Raw genomic sequence first — 12,916 nt, forward strand, 5'->3', positions numbered from 1 at the left:
ACCCAGGGACTGCCTGTAGTATTATCTGTGTGGATGCTTTGTATGGATGAAAATTATAATGTTTATGGATTTTTGCAGCACTTTTTACCAAAGAATCTCCTAACCCTTTATATCGGGGAATTATTCCTCACAGCTCCTTGGCTAGATAGGTAAGTAGATTTATTCCCATTCCACAGAGAAGGAAACTGAGGCTCAGAGAGACAAAGGGCTTGCTTATGATCTTGTTTACAATGTTTTTACTCTATTAGAATCAGGTTCCCAAGCTCGCCTAGTAAATCAGTGTCAGTGTGGAAAGCCAGAACCCAGGGACTTGTTGGCATTAGTCTGAATAATAGACACATCACTGTGTAATGCATGATTATCACGAGGGCTAATCTGTAAAAAAAAGACATTCAGTGTAAAGGGAGTGATGGTGTTATCCATAACTAACTGAATAGCCATGATGAAGTGAATTGCGTGTAATGACCAGCCTTCTTGGCTGACTCACTAGGACTCCCGAGAGCTAAACACATGATCTAAAGAGCCAACGTTCCATTGCTGGGCTGTAACAAATCATATCTTCTGAACAACCCTACGGGGAGGCGGGAGAGGACCTGTAACATACACTCCCCACAGGGGTACAATGTATGCTGATATTTGGGCCTTTGTTCTTGGAACGGATCCAGCGGGCTTCCAGGAGTAGGGTGTTCAGATATGCCTTAAGGTTGACACTGGCTGGGACTTATGTTCCTAAGTCCTTCAGGAGCATTTGAAAATCTTCCTCACAGTTTTGTGGGGGTTTTGTTTAAACATAGAAAGGAAGAGGCTCTAAAAATGTGATGCAGTTCTCTCACATCTGGTCTGAGTCTTGCCCATGTGTATCTTGAAGTAGTTCTGAATGTAGAGTAGATGAGTCTGACTCGTTTCTTTTGCCAGTGTTGATTGCCCGTGTTCATTTATAAAATATTATTTGTTAGAAACTTGTGTGCCTCTGTTCCCAGGGGTGGGAAAAAAACTTTTAATACACCCACATCTATTCTGTCTAGTCTTTTTTTCTTTTCTGTCTTCTATGAAAAATGTATAGGTCTGTTCAAAATTCCCAAGTGACCCATAAACCAGGTCTAACTGTGGATAATCAGTGCCTGATATTTGTGGCTGGCTGTCAGTGTCGGTTGTTAGAACAGTTGATGCAGTGGACGGACATCTGGATGCACCTTGGGAAGGAAAACAAGGACCCATTGGTGCATATTGCATTTCAACAAGTCACAAGATAAGATTTATTACAAATACTACCTTTCCTTAAGAAGTTACCATGGTATTTCATTACGATAATGTGCGTATTTGGAATTATAGTTCACCTGCAGTGAAGCATGGAACTGTATGGGAGAGGGGAGGAGAAATTGCTTTGTTGCCTAAGAAGACAGATACTTTTGCAATTCATTGCTCTGTGGCTGAGCTGCATGTGGTGATCATTTATTGAGGGACAGAAAGATAATTTGGGCTTATATAATCAGGGCTCTTTATAAAAGTACAGTATAAATGTAGCTTCAGGAGGTAGCCGTGTTAGTCTGAATAGGATAAACTTAAAAACAACAAATGGTCTGGTAGCACTTTATAGACTAACAAAACATGTAAATAGTATCATGAGCTTTCGTGGGCACAGCCCACTTCTTCAGATGACCGGAGGTCCCCAGTGTCTCTTCCACTGGTTTCTTTTTTCTGATTCTACTGGCTTAATTCTGTACATTCTTCCTGAATGTTGCTGAAATTTAATATCCAGCATGTGGGTTCAGTGGTTATATCCTCCTCACTTATGCCTGGCTTGGGCACTGAGAATTGTGGGCGCTCAGCACCCTGCAGGATCAGTCCTTTAATTTGTATCAGTCTACGTTCCTGGTGCTTTAAATCCCATGGGGCAAATTGCATTGCTACTCTTCCATAGAGATGAACCTCCTGCGGCGCCAGAAGCATCAACAAATTTCAAGCTATCAAGCCAAATGCACAAAGGACATCATGAGGCTTAAGAACACACAAACAAACTAGTGTTAAAATGTGCTGACGCTGCTGGCGCTGCAAGAGAGTCATCTCAGTGTGCTTCGCTCATGTGATTTAAGGTAATGGGAAAGTTTAGAACAGTACAAATTAGGAGGCAGATCATGTGAAGGGCCAGGCACTCTCAACAGGCACTGAGTCGAGGTAGCAGCATGCAGAATTTTATAAGATTTGTCCAATAGCTGGAGGGACAATGAAGCCTAAACTTTTAAATATTCAATTTCAGCATCAGGGGACTGTAGAGAATGAGGGTAGAGGAAACGGGAGAAAAAAATCAGTTTGAGAAACAGTGAGAACTTTGAAATTATAGTCTTCATTTAAAATTTAAATAGCCCCAGTTATATAAGCACAAATTATCGTTCTTTCCCTCTATAAATTATCACCGCAGACAGCTCAGTCATGTGACAACAAATGGCAAAAGTATATCATCTTCAGCAGCCAAACAGTTTTTTCCTTTCCCCCCCTAATGTATTATGCTCTGTTTAACTGAGGCTACATTTTTGTGAACAATAACTTGTATCAATAAATAATGAGTCATATAACCACATATTCTTCTCAGTATTTTCTATAACACCTTATTTGCAAAGTTTGTGAAATGCAAGGATAAATCTTAATGGATCCTTAAGACAAGGTATGAAGTCTCTCTCTTTACACATAAAGTAGCTGGCTAGGCATATCTATCTAAAGCATCTGCAATGTGCTAGTTAATGAAATGTGTGAAAAGATACAGATTTCCCATTTTTTAAAACAAGGAGATAATGTTATAAAACTTGCTTCACTAGAAAATAGAAACAAGGGAAAAGCTCCCATCAAGATAATAGGCCTTATCCACAACACAAGCTGTATTGTTTTATCTGTATCTGTACAACCCCCTTAGTGTGGACACGATTACACTAGTATTAATGAGCCTATACTAGTATAGCTATCCCAAACAAGCATTATATACAGGGCATATTTATAGTGGGATAACTGAGTCCATCTTGGGGGTTTAGCTATTTTGATTAAAAAAAAAATCACACCCCTCAATGAAATGGTTTTACCTGGACCAAACTCTGTGTATAAACCAGTCTTTAATGGAACATACATTTCCCTAATTCTACCTTTGCAGCTCATCTGTGCATCACTGTTTCTGCACACAGGGTTGAGTACAAAGTATGCCCCCCGCTTGTAAGTATTACAGAGATGGAATGGTTCGGATTGACATAGTAGGCGCTCATTTATTTCTGGCTAGTCAAACCCACTGAAGTCAGTATATATCTTTTCACTGACTTTATCGGATTTTGGATTAGGCCCCAGATGAACAGCTAGAACGACGTCCAAAATTTCTATTAACTGGACCAAATATCCAAGGACTTTTTCTTGATTTACTGGTTCCAATTGGAGTCTCATACCTTAACTCAATGATTTGTAGTGCCGTACCAGAACTCCAAGCTTGGCTCCTGTCTTCAGGTCTCCAAATGACTCGGTTGAAACAGCTTATATTGAAGGCAGCAGTACACAAAAATTCCTGTTGCATAATTCTTCAAGGTGAGTCCGCCAGTGGCTTTATCATAATTCACTGCTAATCATTTGCCTGATCTATTTTATCCTTCAGTCGGATGAAGACTGGAGCAAGGAACAGTGTCAACGGGGGCTGTGTTGTGTTAAAATTGCAGTGCTTTTGGCTACGCGTCAAGATCAGGCCAACATTTGGGACCTTTGCAATCCCACCCTGAGAAATATGCAGACAGAATAAAAGAATTCTGCAGTTACCTGTCTCTGGAAAAAAAAGTACCCTTGATCATTCACACTAACTAACCAAATTCTAGGGTGTGGGGTACATCTGCAGTTCAGCGTCATTATGCACAAAAAATCTTTCTTCTTATTTGTGCACAAGCATAGCACTCAGATTGCTGCCCCCTATTGGAAGAAATCAGAACTGCTCAGCTGCTTGTCAGAGTCCCTGTACCGTTAACTAAGAGTCCCTTGGAGCATTACCAGTTGCTTCCTATGCTTCTGAAGGAGATAGATCTATATTCTATTCTTGCTGCAATATGGCCACAAATTTGTCACATTATACCACAGATAGCTTATATTGTACATGTTGCCGATAAAGTGTTCATTATCTGTCAGTATTTGCAAAGCAAGTGTCCGTGCCTTGGCATTTGTTCTGATGTAACATTTTTCTCTTGCACTTAATTAGTGGAATGTGTTGTCTGTTGATATCCTGCTGGCCACATTTGTATCTGTTACCTATGTATGTTCCACAGCACTCGCATCTGAGCACCTCCGGAGCAGCCGTGGTTTGGCTCTCCCCACACACTAGAGGGCAGGGAAGTGTTATTGTCATGCACAGTTGACAGATAAGGAACTGGGGCACAAATGGGCGACTGTGAGGAAGGACATGAGGGAGGGTGGGCACCAGTCACCCCCCCAAGTGACTTCTCCCTATTCCACCTCTAGCCCAGAAGGGCCAAGACAACATCCTCTCCACCGCAGGCCCTGCCTCTCCTGGCCTCTTCCCCACCCTTACTCTGCCTCTTCCCCCCCAGCCCTCCCCAGAAATGCTGCTTGGAAGACTATTGGGGGGGGGTCTGGCTCTGGCAGCAAGGCCCAGCCCCGACCCACTCACTGTCAGTGGTGGGGGGCTGGGGAAGTGGAGTGACAAAAGCTGCAGCCCACTTCACTTCCCCAGTTGCTGTCTGTGTCACTCCACTTCCTGCTAGTGAGTGTGGGGGGAGGGGCAGTCTGCCCCCTCCCCTGAGTGATGAGGCTGGCAGCTGGGGAGCTGAGCTGCATTGCTTCACCTCTCCTCGCCACAGGTGCCCTGCTCTGGCCCTCTGCCTCTCCCCACCACGGTCTTTAGGGGGTCATGTGGCCCCTCATCTCCCCTCATGTATTGCCCATGGGCAGAGATAGAGTACGTCTACACAGCCTACGGCTGTGAGCCTCGGAGCCTGGGAGACTTGGGCTAGCACTCTAAAAATAGCTGTTGTGGCTCAGGTGCCCAAGCCTAGTGATTGGGGTGGTCCTTAGAAGCCACACGTCACAACTTTCAGGTGCTGTCTTTGCGATTTTAAAGCCGGGTAGCCTGAGTCTGCCTAAGGCCACAGAAGCAGTTTGTGGCAAAGCCAGGAACTGACCGTTGGCCGTCGTCTTCGAGTGCTTGTTCACATCGATTCCAGTCAAGTGTGCGTGCTGCGTGCACAGTCGTTGGAAACTGTTTCCCTTAGCAGCTCCCATTGGGTGTGCTGGGCAACCCCCTGGAGTGGTGCCTTCATGGTGCTCAATATGGGTGTGTCTATACTACAACACTATTCCAAAATAGTGTCTACACAACAGACAGTTATTCTGAAATCATGTCAAAATACTGGTAAGCTGGAGGACTTCTTACTGTGACTCCTGTAACCCTCATTGTACGAGGAGTAAGGGAAGTCGGAGGAAGAGTGCTCTATTTCGAAATAAGTGCTGTGTAGATGCTCCCTATTTTGAAATAAGCTGTTTCGAAATAAGCTACGCAACTGACAGCTCAATTTGCATAGCTTATTTCGTGTTAAGCCCTGCTGTACAGATGCGCCCTATATCACCCCACCAACCCGACCCCCCTTTAGTTCCTTCTTGCCGTCAGGTTAAGTGACGACTTGAAATCAGCAAGTGAGACACTAACAGCCAGTTCATTCCAGTCTCTTTGTCTTGTGTTTGTTAATGTAGTTAGCAGAGAAATTGGTGGGCAGGATCGTTCACATCCCCTCGCACTGCCCTGGGTGTCGCAGCATGACAAAAGCCCCAGGGTTCAAGTCTTGTGGCACATGCCAGAAGCCCATGCCCAGTAGTGAGTCCCACGATTCATATGCGAGGTGCCTTGGGGAGGCGCATCAGTCAGAGCGCGGCAGATCCAGAAGGCTTTCAAGCATAGGACGAGAAAGGAGCACGACTTCCGATTAAAACAGTTGCTAATGGAAACCGCTCTCCGTCCAGCAGCACCTGATTGCCAGGTCCCGGACTTGGTGCAGAGCGCTCTGGTGTCTGTCCCTGTACTGGTTCCAAGGACTGACTCTGGAGTGAGAGACCTTTGGCACCACAGATCATCAGCACCTCAGCAACACTCCACATCCCTGGTGCCCTAAAAGCCCCATAAGAAGGCGGATGGAGGGTGCTCTCCCCAGAGAGCTACACGACCATCGGGGGAGACCTTGCTGTGCCAGAGAAAGGACAAGAGCTCATGTTATTGACTCCAGCACCCCCGAGGGCACTGTTGAGTCCAGCACTTAGTGACTCTCTGGTGGGGCAGTGCTTGGTGCAGGTGTTGGAACCGCCCTCCACTCCAGACTATTTGAGGCCACTAATGACCTTGTAGAAATAACTGAGACCCCACCCCCAGCAGTTAGAGAAAAGCCTCTGGCGCCCCCTAGGTTGGTTCCATGGAGAGCAAGCCTGCGATGATGTGGCACTCGCTGATGCTGGACCGGCTCTGATCCCAGCACCAGTCCAGGTCTTTGAGACACTCCCTGGCACTGGCACATTGAGAGGCACTGAGAGTGCATTGTTCTGCTTCCCCGGCTTCAAAATGTCAGCACTGATCCAGGTCACTATGGCAGAGCCGGCGCCAAGGCACAGCAGCTGTTCACTGGAACCAAGCAGGCAGCGCTGGTCTTGGTCATGGGATAGACGGCTCCGATTCTCAACACGATCTTCGTGGCACTCCTTGTCGTGGCAGTGACCCCTGGTGCAGGGGCTGTCAGTGCTGCCATGGTCATCGCCCTCAGGATCTTCGGACTCAGAGGCCGACTCTGATACTCCAGGTGCAAGAGACATTGGTCAAGTAGATGCCGTTCAGAGATGTAAGCAGCTTGGCACCCACAGTGGCCATTTCCCAGCACAGTGGCCTTATGGACCCCCTGGACTCACCATCAGGTCCAGAGCCACTTATCTAGCTAAGTAGAAAAGGCTCTCATACTGGTGTGAGCAGCATACACCTCTTACTCCCTGTTTCAGGTATCAATTCTGCTCATGCTTGAGTAGCTACTACACATGAAACAACAGGGGTTAGCAGGTTCCTTGGGTGCACACTGCAGTCATCTCGGGAGAGATGGGGTGGGAGAGATGGGGCACTTTGTATTTCCAAACTCCACGGTTGGCTGTTTCCTGAAAGGCACGGAGAAGCTATGTCTTCATTCATGACCACCAGTTCTGCTTGGGACTTCAACCTTGTCCTCTCCAGAGTAATGGGGGTGAGCCCCTCGTGACATGCTCACTTCTGTGCCTTTTGTGGAACGCAGCTTTCCTGGTAGCCATCATATCAGCCAGGAGAATATCTGAGTTAAAAGTGCTAACCTCTGCACACACCCCCTCTGCCATGGTTTTTCAGAAATAAAAAGTGCTGCTCGGACTTCACCCGGCCTTCCGACCCAAAGCAACGTCTCAGATCTGCACTGGCCAGGATATCTTCCTGTTAGTCTTCTACCGCAAGCCTCATGCTAGTGTGTAAGAGCTGAGACCACATGCTGTAGATGTGCGGAAAGTGATAGCGGTTTACACTGAGCACACGACATCTTTCAGGAAATCAAACCAACTTTTCATAGCTGTGGTGGACCACGTGAAAGGGCCCTCGGTGTTGTCTCAACACATCTTATCCTGGATCATGGACTGCATCTGGACCTGTTACGAGCTGGCCAAGTCCCGGCCCCAGCAAGCACAGCTCGCTTCACACTAGTGCAAGCCTTGTCAACTGCCATTTTTGCCCCAGCTGTTTATCTGGAAAATCTGTAGAATGGCAACTTGGTTTTCAGTGCACACGTTCACCAGGCAGCCATCAGCCAGCATGCCAGAGATGATGTAGCTTTTGGCAGAGTGTTTCTCCAACCAGCGATGGTTGAACTCTGACCCTGCCTCCGGGGCAGAGCTTGGGAGTCGTGAATCAACGTGAACAAGCACCTGAAGAAAAAAAGATACTCACCTTCTCGTGACTGTTGTCCTTTGAGATGCATTGTTCACGTCCAAGTCAGTACCCATCCTCCTTCTCCTCTGTTGGAGTAACTAGCAAGAAGGAACTGAACGAGCATTGGGGTAAGCGATTCATCAGGTCATTGTGCCACTCCAGGGGCTCCCCAGCTGACCTGATGGAAGCTGCTAAGGGAAAAAGTTCCCTATGATGCGTGCCTACCTGATTGGGATGGATGTGAACAAACACATCTCAGAGAACAAGTTACAAGAAGGTGAGTAACCATTTTTTCTGAGTCCCAGGCCAATGCCTTGGACACAAAACCATGGTTCGTTCCCTTTTTTTGGCACCCACACGAAGCAGAATATTCCAGCTCCACTGCTTGTGTGGTTGAATGAATCTTCTTAATGAAAGAGTTCGTCTTTATTAAAGCCCCAGAGCAAATTAAAATTTGACACGTAGCATAGCCCTATTCAGCCATTCCATGCAATTTAAAATATCTTGAATCTAATGTGTCTCCATGGCACACAAGTCCCATTTCCCACATTCTTGGCTCATTTCTATGTTCAATACTCCATCTTTTCCAGACTGACTATCTTTTTCAGGCCCCTTTTGGTGTCATCTTTTGCATTGTGTGAGCACTGGGCAAAGTGACCTGACTATATCAAGCCCAGTCTGGTTTCCCTTTTCTAATCCTTTAAACCATATTGCTGGAGGTTGGTAACCATGGTAACACCCTTATCTCTATTGAAAAATAAATACCAAAAATTGCTTTTTACTATTTATATGTAAAAATGCAGAAGTAACGAAAACCTACAGCATATGACTCACTTCTTATTTTGAAGACTCTTCTGCTTTTGTAAAATTTGGAACTAATTTGTATGAGAACATTATAACAACCACTGAAACTTTTCAAGAGATTCCATTGACAACAAATTTAATAGGCTTGGCAGAGTTCGTATGGAACACCCTGCTCTGGTTAGCTGCTGTTGATGCTGAGAAAGGGTTAATTGGGGTCTGCTGACTCATTGATGGAGGTGGGAGTGGCTCTCTAGAGACTGAAGATCTAGGCTGTGGGCAAGGCACACTTGAAGGAGAAATCCTAGGAGCAGCCAAACTTGGAGAGAAGGCTAGAGCTGATGTTTGTAATTATTAAAGTCTTTGTTAATAACCAAACCCCAGGAATGGGGCTGAGATTTAATGCCATAGTGTGCCCTGACTTTATTTTAAAGCAGGCTGGGAAAGGCTCCTGCTCACAGTCTAACAAAATTCTTTCCAAATTGACATTTCTACAGATCTAAACATGATTAGATATCTGCAACCTTGATATCCTTCATCCACTAGATCAGGCATGTCCAAAGTCCGGCCCGCGGGCCAATTGCGGCCCGTGTTCTGGTTTAATACGGCCCCACAGGTAATTTGGCAATATCTATCTTTTATGGCCCCCAACGAATCCATATGTATTGAGATGAATATATTGTAAAATCTCAGTTAATGTCAGTTGGTCTAAATCAGTTATAAATATATTTGGACACAACATGTATACTTGGTGTTATGTTCCTGTTCATATTTTTTGAACTTAAAAGTTGACAGACAACCTTTATTACCAATAATATGTAATGTACTTTACAATGTTCCTGACATAAATTTCAGCTTCCTGGATTTTTTTTTCATCTGGCCTTCAGATATGAAAGGCAGAGTGATTTAACACCTGTTTAGATTTGTCATCCATGTGACGAAATGAAAAGTATGCCGTTTGCAATAAACTTTGCATAAAATAGTTAATTTGCATTTAATTTTAATGGTTCAAAGAACGTCAGGCTAAATGGTCGGCCCTCACACTTGTTCACTTCATCAAATCTGGCCCTCTTTGAAAAAAGTTTGGGCACCCCTGCACTAGATAATCCAGAGATTTCTGTTCAATCAAATCCCTGCCATTGGTTTTGATTCTTACTTAAAAGAACCAACAATTTGCTTTTAAAAGGGATTTCTTTGCATCTAGTTGATTTGATTTACGTTTATAAAAATATAAAAAGGGCTCCTACACACTCCCGCAATCTACATGTTGCAGGTTAAGACAACCAACCACAATTGCCTCCCTTTGGGACTATTTCCCACAATGTCCAGCATGGGAAGAAAAGGTGAACTTAGCAATGTGCTACAAAGATTACACATGATCTTAGCCTTGAGCTATTTTAAACCAAGAAAGAGGAAATGACCAGGACCCTCACAAAGAATGTCCTGCCAGCAATCCTATTTATTTGCACTGACAGTGCTCAAGTTTGATGATCTCATGTACCTTTTGTTTGTGATGGCCTCTCTTATAGTTCTTCCAGACTTGTTTTCATTTTCCTTCCTTTTTTGGCTGGGTGAATATTTCAGAATAAATAACTCAGTTAATATGTTTTGCCTCTTTATCTGTTCATTTAAACTAAGTGTTTCCAACTCATACCCTGATACGATGTTTTTTTAAAAGTCTCAACCTGCTATTGTCATCAAATTGCAAGAGAATCTCAGATTTCCTTAAAAAATAAAAAGTAAGTTTCTGTATGGTGGCAGGCAAAAACTTGAAAATGTGAAGCAAGTGTATCGTGAAGTTTCAGCAATCAGAAGGCCAATAAAAAGAAAAATATATTATTATTTAAAAACCCTCATCATTTTGAGGGCCTGATACATGATTTTTGAATATCTGGGGTGGGCTGGCCTGTTTTTTGAACTCATGGTGTAGGGGTGCATTTTGGATACGTGGCTTGTTCCTATTCTCTGACTGGACAAAACTCTTAGAACTAGAATTCTAGCGAGAATGCTCATGTATCTGAATTCTCTGAGTTTGCTCCTATAGATGAGTAAAATACACTCGTTTAGAACAGTCTAGTCAGGAATCTTTTTTACTAGATATTCACAGAAAACGAACAAGAAAAGGGCATGTGGCTACAATTAGAAGCTAATAACCTAACTCTACTTAGGTCTGGCTTTTTCAGGTTTTTTGTATTTGATAACACATGCTTTATTTTCCAGTTGTGTTCTTACACAAGCTGTTCCATTGCTTACTCTGTTTCTCCCTCTATATCTCTGATTCACTTAAAGCCTATTTTTGGTTCTTCCTTTCCTCGGTTTCATTTTCAGCCCTTGCTAAGTGTGTACTCGGTTTTGCCTCTCCTTGCAGAATGTCTCAATTAATAAACCAGTTTCTGTTTTTGGGGTTTTTTTTAATTGGTTAGGGTGGTTTGGAATGAGAGGCATATTCTGAATGGCTTAGTTCCTACCTAGAATTTGGCATCAGATAATTGTGACAGTTCCTAGGCATGATGTTCACCGACAAACTTGAGAGTGTGTGTTGCACCAGAAATTGGCTTTCCATATATAGACAAGCTGATTAGTGAATGGGTGTTAGAGAACTCATGGATTTCCTGGGACTTCATCTAAGGCCCTGGTTTCCAACCAGCTCTGAAGCAGTAGCCATTATAGTGGCTACTGCTACAGCTAACTAGCTGTATTCAACCGGCCAAATAGCCATATGTAGCTAGTGGCTAGCCCAGGGGTTGGCAACCTATGGCTCACGAGCTAAATATGGCTCACTAGGAAGCTAGATATGGATCTTCTGAAGCTTGAGCCCAGCCCTTCTCCCCCCTTCACCTCCCCCCGCTTGCCCCACAGCAGGGATCCCGCACTGGCGCTATAGCAGGCCTGGGCAAAACAATCCAGCCTGCGGACGCAGCAGGGAGCCCCCAGGCAGACTCCCATGCTCGTCCCTCCCTTGCACACTGCTCAGAAAAGTGGCTGTGGGGCCGTTTGTTTTTCACAAACTGTGAGCCAGGAAGAGCGGGGAGAGGGGTGCTTCACGCAGTGCTCCTGCTCCCAGCACAATCCCATTGGTCAGTTTCTGGCCAATGGAAGCTGCCTGTTTCAAGAACAAGCATCATGCAACGCGCTTATCTCCCCTCCCCTCAGGCTCTTATTCACAGAGCGCACGGCCCTGCAGCCTCCTGAGCGTGCTGCACTACTGGCCTGGAATCTCCCAGCTGGGGCCTGCCTCTGGCACCCCTGCACTCCAATCTTCTGCCCCGAACACAGTCCCCTCCTGCCCTAGGTCACAATCCAAACTCCTGCACCCCAGTCCTGTGCATTGGGTCACAACTGCCTCCTTCACCCAAACTCAGTGGTCCCTGACCCAAAAAAGGTTCCCCACTCCTGCCATAGATAATGACAATGTTGAAACCTTTTGTGTTGGACATAATATTTTACTTTATTTATAAATGAAGCCTGGCCAACAAGTCCCTAATTGGGGCCCAGCCCCCACCTGGCTGCAGCGTCATAACATTCCGGCACCCTCCCCCACACCAACCCTGAGCCCATCATACACCTGATCCCCCCCTGCTCTGAGCCCCTCATACTCCCACATCCCCAGACTACTGTACCCTTCTATCTCCAGCCCCCTGCCATAACACTTCTGCACTCCTACACATCTCAACCATGTGCCCTGAGCCAATCATACACCCAACTCCCCTGCCCTGAGCCCCTCATACACTCCAACCTAGATTCCTGCACCCCCACATCTCCAATCCCCTGCCATATGATTGACAGAAGACAGTCTGAATGCCTGCATGAAGCTGGATTTGACTAGTTTCAGTGTAAACTTCAAAGAAATGTGCAAAAAGATGTGGCAGCAGAAGTCCCATTAAATATAGTCGGTGAGTACAATGTTTCATTGATGCTATTATTAGTCATTATGTCAATTATCAATAATATTAAGTTGTGTATTTTCGGTCGTGCAAATGGGCATTCTTATACGGTTCTTTGTTGACCATGTGTTCTGAATTTTGATTTAGTTTGGCTCTTTGGTTTGATAGTCCCTGGGCTAGCATGTTGGACTCCACGGATCTAAGGGGTTGGCAGATAAAGGTGTCTGCTCCCTCCTCCCCTCCCACACATACACTATGAAGGGAGAAATGAACCTAGAAGAGT

The 12,916-nt window shown here is 45.1% G+C and overlaps 1 long non-coding RNA gene across 1 annotated transcript in view; it reads right to left on the reverse strand.

Moving 5' to 3' along the window:
- Window positions 1-778: 778 nt before the first annotated feature.
- Window positions 779-12,916, reverse strand: part of LOC112546137 (uncharacterized) — a 271,614-nt gene continuing 259,476 nt past the window's right edge. The window contains exon 5 of the long non-coding RNA XR_012896884.2: window positions 779-1,193. This is a non-coding gene — a long non-coding RNA (uncharacterized LOC112546137). The remainder of the gene's footprint in view (window positions 1,194-12,916) is intronic.

Source organism: Pelodiscus sinensis, chromosome 20 (genome assembly GCF_052426305.1).
Source record: "Pelodiscus sinensis isolate ZL-2025 chromosome 20, ASM5242630v1, whole genome shotgun sequence".
In the NCBI taxonomy this organism is placed as follows: domain Eukaryota; kingdom Metazoa; phylum Chordata; order Testudines; family Trionychidae; genus Pelodiscus; species Pelodiscus sinensis.